This window comes from Pararge aegeria, chromosome 5 (genome assembly GCF_905163445.1).
Source record: "Pararge aegeria chromosome 5, ilParAegt1.1, whole genome shotgun sequence".
NCBI classification, from domain to species: domain Eukaryota; kingdom Metazoa; phylum Arthropoda; class Insecta; order Lepidoptera; family Nymphalidae; genus Pararge; species Pararge aegeria.
Window position 1 is genome coordinate 13,964,234 of NC_053184.1, and position 15,155 is coordinate 13,979,388.

Sequence of the window (15,155 nt, forward strand, 5' to 3'; positions counted from 1 at the left end):
AAAAATCGCTGGTTAAAAAAAAAAAAGTTTTGTCGCGTGCCTTCAAAACAACCATTATTCACAGCCTATCATAATAATTATGTGCCATATGGCTGCAATTTAAGGCATGGGTTCTAAAGATAGGCCATTTTAGTTCCTTATAGAACGTTTCAGTCGTTTTTTTTAAGTAAATTATAAAAAAATGCTGTTTTATTTCACGTAATTGATAAATTTAACAATTGGAACGTGTTTACAATGTGTGTTAATTAAAAATTCCTACGCTGCACGTACCTATCGATTACCTACTAGCTACGGCCCTTTCACCAGAGGCAGTCGTTCATAACGGTACACCTGATATTAACAGACAAACACTGCCTATAAGTTACTGCCTACTTCGTATTTCTATCAATCTCATACAACGGTCAATCAACCAAACTCCTAATACTTGAACTAACATGATGTTTAGATTTTGCATAGTAGAAAATAAAATGTTGCTTGAATTTTTCTTATTTTAATTCTTATGATAAATTTGCTTCATAATATATACCTATATAGCATACTTTAAAAAAACTTATGTATACTTAAAAACATTCACGGAATCCCACTTTCGTGAAATTTAAATAAAGAATTGTAACATTTAAAAAAATAACAATAACGTGATTTAAAGTTATATCTATAACGCACTTTTTGTTCACTGTGTTTTATATTAAAAAAAATAATGACAGTATTTAAAAGAGGAACGCGGATTAATTATGAAAATATTAAAACTCTTTTGAATCAACATCCAAAACGTACAGAATTGTACTTTACACGTGGAACTTGAATGGACGAAAATCGATGGGAAATAGAGGGAAGCTATAGCTATACGGGAATTTTAGTTACGGGAGGAGGGTTCGCGTGTCTGGCTTCCACTGCACAAAGGACCCCATAGGCTTGTAGCTATAGATCCGTAGCAACAAACAACGAGAATCAACCGCGAGTTGGCTCCGAGCTTTGGTCTTGAACGCGCGCTAGCGCCACGAATTAGAGCGCGCATAAATAAAACAGCGAATTGAAAAATAAATTAAATATAAACGCGGCCATTAGCCGTCCGTCTATGATCTTTTGTTGAAAGTGTGTCAACCATTGACAGGCGGTTTCGAATTAGGAACGTTTTCGTGTAGGCAGTGAGTTCTTGGCTTTACAGCGTTGGATGGACAATGGGACTTTTCTATTAGTGAGTTTCGAGTCGGGAAAATGAAAACGTAAGCATTGTGTTTGATGTTTGTTTATTTTACCTTTTCATAGCTTACTTTCAAAGATGCAATGTTGAGATGCCATGTTTTGAGATGAAATACTTACTTTTTTTATTAATTATTAAATGTGATAAAATCACTGTTAAATAATCATTTATATTTGTTAAATTATTTTTATTAATATACCATTATTAATGTTGTATAGTATAAGACATCATAAAGCGGATCAAATATAAAACTTAAAAAAAAAGATTTTTAAGTGAGCGTAGTTCTTATCTTTGAGCTGAATATTCAAGTCTCAAACAAATAACGAATGCCTCTTGATTTATTAAAAACAATAAAATTAAAGAGAAGCAGAGGATCAGAAACATAAAATAAGAACTGCAACTGTGTTGAAATAAGTACCAAACACGGCTAGGCATCAGCTAGTAGTTCAACTCACCGGACCAGATTGTCTTAGCCAGTCTCTCCTAAATATGACATGCATCTAATGAGAAACTTTCAGAAAACAAATATATCAACCAACAGCTGATAGTCGAGTCTGATTGCAGGATATCACTGAAAAAAAAAAACAGTTATTTTTGTCATAGATCGACCACACACACAATTATTAATAACTATTGTAATAGAAGTCTTGGACCGGGTGTATATCATTTGCCCGATCTGATCACCTTATCCATATCGCTAACGTATATTATGATGGCGTAAAATGTGCAAGAGTGCAGTCCCAATGTGTGGTCTGGATACGCCGTTGTACTATACGCGATACGGCGCTTTCTGCATCGGGTTGGTTTTTCTGAATACCGAAGAAGAGCTGCGGCAGAACTGGACAATTTGACGGCATGGCTCTATAATGAGATACCTACGAAGCTTGAAATGGTTCGAAAAATGATACCGTGATCAGATTGGACCAATCTGGACCCGGTTTTATAAGTTGCGCTAACTTTCTCCACAACGTCCATTTCTGGCCGGTGCACTGCGCAGATCCCAGCAGTCTCCTTAGTTATAAGAAATATACGTTCGCGATCGCAGATACATTTTTGAGTATCGAAACACTATAGTGACACATTAAAATGGAACTTATTTACCTTTAATTTAGCTCAAATTCTTCCACGGTTCTTCAAGCAGTTCTCTGAGCTGAGCTTGCAAGATAAGCAATTCTATAGGAGGTCAATAAGGCTTACTTTGCTTTGACCTTATAGAGTTTTAGTACTCGAAAACGACATCAACATTGTGAGCTTGCAAAACTTATACTAAGGGTGCAGGCTGCTTGAGTCGCTTGTCCAATTGAACCCTCTTATGAGAAACTAGTAAAAGTACTTACGGATATCACTGATGTTGGTCTGTTCCTTTTTATTTAATTTTAGTTCCTCTTTTTTTGAATTAAAATTTGTAGTCTCTGTTAGGTAAAACTCGCAAAACCAGCCCAGGGTTAGAAAATGGGCGTTGTTCCCTTCTGAGCCTCTGAGAATTAGACCGTCATTGGTCCCCGACGAATAACTAAGTCAGAACAACTAAGAGATACACCCCCTTTTTCATATGTGGGAGAAAACCTATGCCCAGTTATGTGACCCTTTCCATTTTCCGACCAAGTTGATGATAATGACATTAAAGATGCAAAATAAGGTTTGATCAACATATAGCTACTAAGTATTAATAAATCTACGAAGTTTTTCACAGCGAAAAAAAGATATAAATAAATAAATATACTACGACAATACACACATCGCCATCTAGTCCCAAAGTAAGCGTAGCTTGTGTTATGGGTACTAAGATAAGCGGCCACGTAGCATTTTAGGTCGTGATTTAGTTTTGCGTTCTGAAATCGAATCCGGTTGTGATACGTACTGAAGCACAACAGTAGCATTTACAGTTTGATATGTTACTACATATATATAAACAGAAGTAAATATGTTTATTTCTGTATCAAGAATCTGCTCATCTGGGGGTCACTGTAACCGCAGACTGATATATAGTTACCTAACATACCATACTTGTAATAGCACCCTACCGCAGGGCAATCGATTTGTGATTATGATGTCAAAGTGAACATTTAATATAATACGCGTGTAAAATATAATATATATAAACATACACAGGCAAGTTACTGTACACAGGACATTACGATTTAATTGGCTATTAAACTTGACAATTTCTTAAATTTTTTACCTAAATACAAGGCTGTTTAGAAAGATCTTGAAGAAGTTTTCAAAAAACCTTATATAAAAACCTTATAGTAAAGAAATATATATTTTTCAAATTTGAATTCATCACTACTGCACTACACGTATATTTCAGTTGTTATGATATAAAGGTAACCTTAAAAAAAGTGTCAACCCTAAGTAACTGTAATGGAATGACGTCACATTTACACGTGTTTAATATTTTCTAGGACCTTATTTTGTTTTTTTCTGATTCCATACGATGATGTTTTGGTTTTCCACGCGTATTCATTTATGAGAACCGTTTAGATGACGATGTCTATAATAGCATTTAACGCTATTATATTAACGCTAAATCATGCAAAATAGTCGTCTTTGAAAGGATGACTAGATGTTGTTAAAAACAATAAATTAGGGCCAATAAACTTTGAAACTTCAAGGTCGGGCAAAGCGGGGTAGAATGAGCATGAAATTGGACCACACGCAGGAGTATAACACCAAAACAATCAAAATAAATAACGTAGCCCGACAAAAGATCTTCTCAATCGATACATGTAGACAAGTTTTAATTGACTCTTGACCGAATTGCCACTTCGCATTTAAATTGCGTATTGTTGTCTCTTACTCAAGGCCTTTGATGCAAGGTTGTTATCATAGATTTCGCCTTTTCATTTTTAATACCCATTTATTTTTAATATATTTTTCCATTACACTATTTAAATAGTCACAAATTAAAAAAAAAACTTTAAATTTTTCTAATATGTAATCTATATTATATTTCATACAGAATCAATCGTAATTATTTTATAATTTTAATACTAAGTACTATTTTTTATTATTTTATTATTATTTTTTATTATTTTAGCAAATTCGTACACACAAGAACATTACATATAATATGTGAAAAACATACCAACCGCATGCTACGAATATTATTTACGAAAATAACTAAATGTCGACAAAATTTTCACATAGCTGCATTTTACACGAAACACTGGAGTTATTTATCGTGCTATCTATAAATTTATAATAAAGTAGAGATTATTAAACATTATGTATTATTGAAACACATGAATGTATTATTAAACAAAATTAATATTGAAAAAATAACTTATTCGGACGTGTGATATCGCAACATCGTTTTGCATGCTTTTAAATTGTCTCAAATCCAAGGTCGCATGTAAGACTTTGACCCGCATTATCCAAAAGTTCCCACCGTTTGTTTTCTTTATTTTTTCTGACATAGTGAGACATGCATTCATTGTTTTATATGTAATCGTTCTACTTCATATGTGACACGCTATGTTGCGCTTGCATGTTCTTAATGATACACGATTATAAATAACTAGCCGTTAAGCGGCATTTAATTGCATGGTGTTTATATTATAGCTACTCGTTTATGGAAGCACATTACCTAATTCCGAATTTTAATAACAATTGCACCTAAACTATAATAACTATTGGGAAACCGACGTTTAAAAATATACACTCGTGTTATTAATCTTCAATATTATTGTAATTTTTCAACTTAATGTAACTTTAAAAACCGCGTTGTTATTTGCCTAGTTGATTTTGTACTATACACGTAAACGTGCTTAACGCTTACGTTTACATAAAAAAATTAAAATCACTATTGCAGAAGGTCCTATCGTCATTGTTCAATATAGCGATATTTAATTTTTATACAATTATATTAAACACATACAATAATGTGTTTTAAATATTAAAGTATTTTTAAATACAAAGATGTTTTTAAATTATACAGGAAGCCAAAAGCAATTATAAGCAGGTTCAGAGATAATCACTACATTAACTGTTTTAAACTTAGGTACATTTCTTACAGTGGGTATTACTGCTACTACTAGCTTCGTGATGTGGTTTCACCGGCGTTTAATTCAAAAATCATAAAATATACCACAAAAACAACAACATATACATAGACATTACATCGCGATTGATGAAGGCCATCATGGCCATCTGGTGGCAGAAGGAGTCTCTTATTTTTTGCGAAAAGAATCAGCCTGGCTGTTCAGCGCAAAAATGCAGCCAGCATTCTTGGCACAATTATACGCGGGCGTGACATTTACAGTAATTAGTTTAGTCACAAGTTTTATTGTAACATTATCAATAAACCTATTCACGCTTTCATATGGCTAAAACTAATATTAATTCCCTTTTCCATTGGAACTTAGAGATAATAAAAACACTTCTATAGAAATGCAAAGTTATGTTAAAATTTTATGTTGATCTACTGGATACTTTCGAGAAAAATGAGCTTCCATTTATGTGTATGCGTCCACACACAAGTGGAACCTAGTTTTTTTATATACACATATTTACTTATATCTATAAGTATGGATATAAAGTATAGATTTACGTTTCCTACCCACCAAGTCATGTTCAAGTGTATGTGGTTAATATGAAAATAATTGCGGATATAACTACCAAGTAGGACGTACGTAACACAACAAACGAGAAACTTGTAAAACCAGTATGCAAGAATTTGTGAATCTAATGCTAAATTATAGCCTGAGTTGACTGTTGACTGGTTTTGCATTTGCAACCAAGGCTAAGGTTCATGGTTTGCTTAATGATGTCAGTAGTCTGTATGTGACATAACAAACACTTTAACGTTTACATTGACTGATTGTTCATTCATTTTAGACGTGTTAAAAGGTTTTTTACAAGTTATCTCTTGATTGCAATTTCAAATGATTGTAAGTGAACATGCAGGCTAAGCTGTTAGAGTTATGATATTTATAGTAAACCCCTTTTCCTGCAGTACGGTATGCACCTCTAATTTTTGCATGCATTAGAAAAAAAAACATCACATCGGTTAAGGAATTCATCGTGAGAACAACTGCATGCCTGAAAGATTTTCATAATGCATGTGAAGTTTACCAAACCTTACTTGGCCAGCCTGGTGGACTACGCCCTAAACATTTCTAATTCTGAAAGGAGTAATGGCATATTAATATATAATTTATGGCATGGGGCTTTTTATCTCTGTTATGCGGGATTAATTTATTCTGGGTAGCAAAAATTGATTCTTACGCTTGATGACAATATTTAAGAGCGCTTGTCTAGAAGATCCGACATTTCATTTGAAGAGTTGAACGAGAGTCCCCCAAGAAGTTGATGGAGGGGCTATAGAGACCGAGGACGACCTAGAGGTCGATGGAGAAGAGAGTGACATGAAGGTTTTAGGATATCAAAGGGAAACTGATTTTGAATTGAAATTTGCTTGACAAAGTCGGTACCCATACTGGGCGGTAAACCTTTTGTAATCATGATGAATAATTTTAGGTTACTAAAGAAGAGAGTTAAAATAATAATAATGTTCAATGTGTAGTATAGTTGAAAGACTAAATTTACTTTTAGCAGCTGACTTTGAAATTTGATTAAGCATTAAAGTTTGTACCTACCTACTAACCTTGGTATTGCAATTTACATTTGAGGTCGATACAATGGCCTCTCTCTCGAGTGACATAACTATTAACCGATACTTGTAAGTTATAAACGCAACGTTACGCCTATTTAGTAATCAAAATATGGTCAATATTTTTATAATGTTTACGAACGTATTCATTGTGAGGAAGCAGGATATCTGCTTTTTACTTATTGGCTTACTAGAGAATGGGTACCTATTTGCAGTTGTACCTTTTTTTTTAAATCTTTATTTAAACAGCTTTGTCGCTAATGCCGCTCTATTAAATATGTTTAATTATACTTAATTCGTTGCTGTATATAAAATAATTAAAATTTTAGATTCTTGTGTCGATACCCTAGCTGCATCACACATCCAGGCTACCTCGTCAATGGTGGGTGCGGCTGCTACCAGTGCCGAGCAGGCCAAGAGGCGTAAATATGAACCTGGATAGCAGCTTCATTTTTGTGCCTTTTAGAGTAAAGACTTTGGGACAGTGGGGTTCGGAGGCACGAGCTGTTTTCAGTGAATTATCGAAAAGGGTTATCGCGGGCAGTTACCTTGGCCAACGAATTAGTTTGGCCATCCAAAGGGGCAATGCTGCCAGCATCTTAGGAACTGTGCCTCGCTGCGGTGGATTCGAAGATGTTTTAGATTTTATTTGGTTTTAGATAGTTTGGATAACACGTTTTCTAAAACAATATTTATACCGCCTTTACATTGAAAGCGGAACGTCTCATAGACTCAGTCCTTACTTTATTGACGAGGTTTTGAGTTCGATTTTAAAATATGATGTTGTTATTTCTGTGCGCATCCTCCATCCTCGGGTTTCGAATACGAAGAGCAGGTTTAGCCGTCGGTCCTGGTTTTTTTCACTGCATTAATAAACGTTAAAGCCCTCCACCACGTATTGGAGCAGACCCCCCCCATGTATTAAACCTTTACTGGAGAGGAAAAGCTTTAAATCCCTCTGTTTGATGATGAAGATGAAATAATTTAGATTTACAATGTATAGAAACGATTGTCTACAATCAATAAAGATGATGTCTTGGTAGAAGATGCCCAGAAGAACACCTCGACTAAACAAGCCAGCCCTGTGATGTTTGGACTTTTTGGATCAGCTGTCAAATATCCAAGGTACCATAAAAAAATCAAAAATTAGTAACGTAATTATGAAACGTCAAGTATGTTTGTAGTGACTCTACCACCGATTCGGAAAGCAGATTCTCAGTCAGATTCTGAGAAGAGACGGCAAGAAACCCAATAGTTGCTCTTTTCAACATAGTAAAAAACAATAGTAGCTACATTTTTAAAATGTTTTTGATTAAATTACTTTTAATAACTCCAAACTACATTTTTGTGAATGAAATAACGACTTACAAGAGCGCTGTGAATAGAAATTGTAGAATATGAAAATTATATAAAGTGGACGCTATATTTTTTACCTCATTAAACGAGAATACAAAATAGCTCGTGAACTTACATAAAAAATGTGCTGAAAAATATTTTTTATAATATTTCAACTGTTGTATTTGTAAAGTAAATATGGCCATTTGGCCTGAATAAAAAGTTCCTATTCATTACCACCGAGGTAAGTAAAAACCACTATTTCAATGGATTCGACAAATAATGTAAATGCTGCTTTAGCCACTTGAAGTACTGAATTCTTTATTGGAATATGAGCTCTATTGCATAAATTTCAGGGGTTTTATTGCTGTAAAGGGATGTGTTTAAATATTATATAATATAATCAGCCCCACGTTTATTGTACGAGAGCGACGTTGGCGTCTCACTGCATATATCGGAGGCGTCTAATTAATCGGGAACGGAATCCGGGGGGTACTTACTTCGGGGAGCGCTTTTTGTTCTTTCTATTTCGACTGCTCGTGTTGATAAATTAGTAAGTAACACGTAGGGGCAGGTCTTTTCGTATTTAATTGGGGATATTTTTATTTACACGCTTATACGCGGAGTGGTGATAACCTAGTGGTTAGGACTTTCGAATTCTTCATATTCGAATCCCAGTTCAAAACAAGAAAAGTAAGTTATTTAATCAATTGCTTCAACGGTGAAGGAAAACGAAACCTGCATACCTGAGAGTTCTCCTTAATGTTCTTAAATGTGTGTTGGAGTCCACAATGGCCAGCGTGGTGGACTACGGCTTTAACCATCTGTCATTGTAGGCGGACACCCATGCCCTATAGTGGGCCGGCAATGGGTTGATATGATGTGATGGTGTGACTGCTAGTGTGTGATTGCTGATGATGATCAAAATATCTCTTGCTTTAACGAATCCTTTTGAAGTAAAGTTTTCCATTCTTGTTTCCAAATAAAAAGATAAATTCGAGAACTGTTGTTTTAAATTAAGAGAAGTGCAACTTGATAACACAGAACGAGACAAGCTTAGTAGTTCTCCAATAATGGGTGCATGCAATATTGAACAGCATGTGTTACCTTCATAAGTAACCCTTTTTATTACTATGTGTATTTAATAAAACGTACGAGAAATGAAAAAATACGACTCTGAAGTAATATAAAAATCGCATAAAATAATAAAGCAAGCGTTGAATCCAAAAACGAATATTTAAAAAAGCTCCCATAAAAACTTCTCTCTCAACTCGCAGTAAAAGTCTTTTAGGTCATCTGTTATGTAATAAAATTTTGAATCCTGCTGCGCTTTTAACGCTTCCAAACTCTTGTAATGAATCCATAGGTATTAATAATAAAGCTGAAGAGTTTGTATTTTTGTATGAACGCACTAATCCCTGGAACTACTAGCAGTAATTGAACAATCTTTTTTTAATTAAGTAGGTCAATTCTTGTGAAAGTTTATAATATGTTTAACGAACCTTACGAGTCGAGCAACAGGCGATGCAACTTAGCCATCAGAACGGTGAAGGATGCACGGAGGACCGATAGACGCTGGGACGTGTAAAGGTACTAGAGTGGCACCCCGCGCAGTGTAGGTATTCTGCGATAAAAGCATTCCCTACCCATAAGTTTTTTATTATTCGTATTTTATGTAAGCGGAAAAACGTGACGGGGTCACTAAAAACACCTAATACCAATGTTGGTAAAATCCTACGTTGGTAAAATTACAAGGTGAGTCAATCAATAATGGAGTCACCTTTAGAAATTCGAAGTGGGTATTGACAAAAACGCGTAGGGCGCTTTGACAAGGGTCGAAAAAAAAAAGGCAGCGGTACTCACTTTAAAAATATTAAGATCAAACTGAAATGCTGCCTTTCATTTCTAACAGAGTAAATAATAATTACAATGAACATTTTTATGTAATCTCCTACACAGCGACAAATCTGTACGATTCAATTATAATCTTACGACCATAATCATTCGATTTCAAGTTATAAGCAGGTACTTTCTAAGCACATGATGATTTATGCGATACTAAATCAAGAATAGCGCAATTCATATATACATAGTGCTACCAACTATGTAGATGTACGTACCAATATCGGGGCTTTCATCTAGCAAATCACAAGTCCGATTGGCGCAGTGGTCAGCGACCCTGCTTTCTGAGTCCAAGGCAGTCTGTTTCAGTGTCTTGGTGTTTATCTTGGTGTTATTATAAGTATTTATGCATATTATTCCTAAAAATATTCATCAGTCATCTAAGTATCCACGACCTACGTTTACTTTAGGGTTAGATGGCGATGTGTGCATTGTCGTAGTATTGATTGAAACAAAAATAGTTTTCCGGTTTATTTGTGTTTTAAAGAAAAAGTTTGATCGAAATCGATTGAGCATAGACTGAGACACATATTGATCCGAAATTCACACGGGAAAGTACCAGCAATAGCTATTTATATTCATAATCTCGATGCAGGCGTTGTAAAGGCGGATAGATCGGCCATTAACACTTAAGAGGATAAGATTAAACACGACCCAAACGCGTGTAATGCTTTATTTTTCATATTCCATGCCATTATTGTTTCATACGATTTTTAATATTTGTTTGCGGAAATAATGTCCTAAGTGACGGGAAAAGCAACGCTTATGTTTTTATATGAGAGAAAAGGCTTAGTTTTGTTTACCGTGTTCGATCCGTGCTCTGTCATCATCATCATTATATCAACTGATAGAAGTCCTCTGCAGGACATAGGTCTTTTGAAGGGAGTTCCAAATTTCACGGTTTTGTTCCGCTTGTATCCAGCAGCTCCCTGCGGCCTGCTTTATGTCCTCGGTCCACCTCGTTGGGGGTCGGTCAACGCTGCGCTTACCAGTGTGGGGCTGCCATTCCAGCACCTTGGGACCCCAACGTCCATCCGTTCTCCGAGATATGTGCCCCGCCCATAGACACTTCAGCTTTGCGACTCGTTAAGCTATGTCGGTAACTCTGGTTCTTCTACGGATCTCCTCATTTCTGATTGATCACGCAAAGATACTCCGAGCATAGCTCTCTCCATCGCCCGCTGAGTGACTGACCCTTCTTATGAGGATCATATTCAGCGACCATGTTTCAGAAGCATAGGTCAGCACTGGCAACACGCCCTGTAGTGCGCCGGTAAAGGGTTGATATGATGATGTGTTTATTATTTAACACTGTAAGTATTATATATAATACTAGCTGTTGCCCGCGACTTCGTCTGCGTTTGATTTTGTTTTTAAAGTATTCAGTATCGCTTAGCGTTAAGTGAGTATTGTAGTATATAGTTTTTTAGTATATATATATATATATAACATGTGACAAATAATTTGCAATAAAATAAAATTGAGACTATAATTTAAGATCTAAGATATCCTATCTCTTAAGTTGTACCAGACTGCTCACGGTGAGCCAATTTTATTTAAAATCGGTTAAGTAGTTTAGGAGTCCATCGCGGACAAACATCGTGACAGGAGATTTATATATATTAAGATTATATATAAGTATTATATTATATTCTGTACCGTTACTTACCGTTTACTTTCTGTACCGATAACATTATTATATATAGTTTTAGTATTATTTATTTTACCATATAGTATTTTATTTTATTTTATATATGTTCTGTTTTTGTAATTTTTGTAATTATTAATATGTATGTATATTCTTAGAGTTTTGCGCACCGCTATAAGGATTCATATGTGAGCCAATTGCTCATAATGGTTGCTTGGAAGAACTCACTATAAGTGATAAGGCCTTATATTTGTTACACAAATTTAATGGTACCTTTGTTGTTTTTGTCTCTTTTATTTATTTTTTTCTTGTGTGCAATAAAGTATTTTTGATTGATTGATTGATGTGTATTCATCATACGTCTAAGCAATCTTCAAGCTATGTTCAGTCTTCGACGACCTCCTGGCGGAGTGGTGAGCGCTGTGGTCTTATGAGTGGGAGGTCTCGGTGTGGATCTGGATGAAATTTATCTGGTCATGTGCGAGGCTCCAGCTGTGGCTAGTTACCACCCTACCGACAAATATGAGCCGCAAAGCGATTTAGTATTCTGGTACGATACAGTGTAGAAATCATATGGAAATGAGTCTCTCATACCTTTGACGGGTTAGCATACTTCCATCTTAGATTGCATCATCATTTAACATAAAGTGAGATTGCAGTCAAGTTCCACTTGAAGTTAAATAAAAAAAATCTACTTTACTGTGAAAACTTCGAATAAGTTGAGAAAAAAGATCGAATAATTCGAATGCTTATTGCTCATGTAAATGTCAGAAACAGTGGTAGATAATATCGGCGCTTCACTCGCTCGTGTTTCATAATGCACATAATGAATTACTTAATGAATTGTTCTTTTATTTGCTCTTCTCAAAAATAGTTATAATAGTTCATATTTATTTTAATTGGAAACCATTCAGGCCGCGATAACCAGAATATGCGGGTTCAAATGCAACCGTTTATCAAACTTAGATACCTACGTGGATAACCACGTTAAAAAAAAATATATTTATATTATTAGTTTTTTAGTTATTATATATTATTAGTTTGCCCACGCATTCGTTCGATGTTGGGAGGGATTTGATGGTTTTCTAGGTTGCCAGTTATTTGTATACCCATAGTGCAGCGATTCGGCAAATATAAGTGTCAAACAATCAAACTATTAAATAACAAAACAAACTTCGCATTAATTTAACTCATAATATTATGATATTGTAATTTGTCTGTCATATCCCCCTAATTGGATTTGTCATGAAGCCATAATAGTCTATGAAATTTGTGATGGAGACCGCGCGATAGGGTGTCAACCTATTAAGCAAAATCAGCTCAATAGGGGCGACGCTACATTTGGAAATATACTTATATAGGTACCTATCTTCATCATATACGTCCACTTCGGGACGTGTGTGATGTATATATAGACGTCCTCTTCGGGACACAGGGTCAGCTGCTTCCAGCGACTCGCTTGATGTTGTCTTCCACCTGCCCCGTAAGTAAGGGCAGGAGACAATTATCTCCCCGGAGATGGATGGATGGATAAAAAATTATTTTCTGCTACAGCTTTATCAACACTCGGAGCATTGGCGTGCAAGTGGAAATAATATCCAAATAATATATGTGTAATTATAAACGGGGGTAAACTTCTAGTCCATGTTCCCGTGCTTTAGAAGAATATAATTAATTAATTTGTCAGGGGATATAATGGGGGGAAATAATTTTTGTTTTGCTAGCCCTGTAGGTTGCCATTCCAGCACCTTGGAACCCCAACCCCAGCTTAGTGACTCTTTGAGCTATATCGGTAGCTCTAGTCCTGCTACGGATCTCCTCATTTCTGATTTCACTTAGATAAACTCCGAGCATCGCTCTCTCCATCGCCCGGTGAGTGGCCCTGAGCCTTCTTGTGAGTCGAGTAGCGTACCAACAAACCATTATTATTACTACATTATTATATAACCCTTGCTTCGCTGTACTCACTTGCATTAGTCATCGATCGTTTTAAATCTCGGCAACTACCGCCATATCGGGCTACAGGTGGCGGCTTTGTTTTTGTTCGGTCGTTGACCTCGGGCGGTTTGCACCCTTGCACTTGCCATTTGCCGAGGGTGTGCGTTGGCCAGAATTTGATTAAGACGCCCTTATATTTTGGTATGAGCTATACGTAGGTATGGTGTAGGTATGCTCTGGACGTTTTTACGTAGCGGCGAACGACTATTTTCATACCCTATTCACCCTATTCATAAATATTTTCGTATATTACCCTTATGTATAGCTGCGGTCAGTGGCGTGCATAGAGGGTATGCACAGGGTATGCAGATCATATGAAATGAAGAAATTCTCCAGTACGAGTTATTAAAAACTTATAGGCATTGTAAGAGTTATAAAAAGCCTACCTTTAAGTATTTATAGGCTAGTACTGGAGATTTTCTTCATTTTATAACATCTGCATACCCTGCGCATACCCTCTAGGCACGCCACTGGCTGCGGTTTCACTCGCGTTAACTATGGGTAGTAAGGAAAAGCCGTCGTGCTGGTTTCGGTTCAAATCTCGCGTCACGCGAACTTTCGCACGATGTGAATTAATGTATGACTAGCTGAATCAAACGTCACAAACTATGTCAATAAAAAAGTTATAAAATCTGTTAAGTAGTGCAAAAGTTTATCGATTACAAAGAAACACATCTTTTTTTTATAATATTAAGATTAGCATACAAGTATAGATATAGACAAGTATCTACAATGTACAACGTACCAGGAGAATTATAGGTTACAAATCGATAGCACAGGCGAAACTACATAGTCTCCAGCACTTACGCAATGTTGCCTGTTTCGGTGAGTGTGCTCAGGAACTTCACAATCTTGTTCCTCCTTCCCCGTTCTACCACAGAACAGCGAGACACCGTGAGCGGTGGCATCCTTATGTGGTTGATATTCCATCAACACGCACGAAACGTTTTTTATCCACGTTTCTGATACGTACCGCTAAGATGTGGAACGCCCTCCCGGCAACTGTGTTTCCCTCCACGTATAATTTGGGCACCTTCAAGGCTAGAGTGAATAGGCATTTTCTAGGCAAGCGTGCTCCAACCTAGACTTCATCATTGCTTTCTAACGGGCATGAATGTCGTCAAGCGCTGGCCTATCGTTAATAAAAAAAAACCTACATACGCCATTATTCTCTGCGGTAGATGGATTCAAAGTTTTGTAAATTGATATATCATCGTAAGAAATGACCGCACTTATGCTTCTTTCAATAACATATGGTTTGTCAATAACGAGACAATCCTAACCACTCAGCTGTAATTTAAGATGATGAGAACATTAAAATATCGTTTGAAACTTGCGCAATATTCTTCTTTGTCTTTGGTTTATTGTTATTTATGCATTTTAAAGAATTCGTTTTAAAGTTAATTCTTTTTCCGCATGTTTCCAAACCCCCCCCCCCTTTTTTTTTTTCAAGAGGT

The 15,155-nt window shown here is 35.9% G+C and overlaps 1 protein-coding gene across 1 annotated transcript in view; it reads left to right on the top strand.

The window, feature by feature from the left end:
• The first annotated feature begins 971 nt into the window (after positions 1-971).
• Positions 972-15,155, top strand: part of LOC120623646 (proton channel OtopLc) — a 73,946-nt gene continuing 59,762 nt past the window's right edge. Inside the window, exon 1 of the mRNA XM_039889767.1 lies at positions 972-1,223. The gene's annotated coding sequence lies outside the window, so the exon portion shown is untranslated. The remainder of the gene's footprint in view (positions 1,224-15,155) is intronic.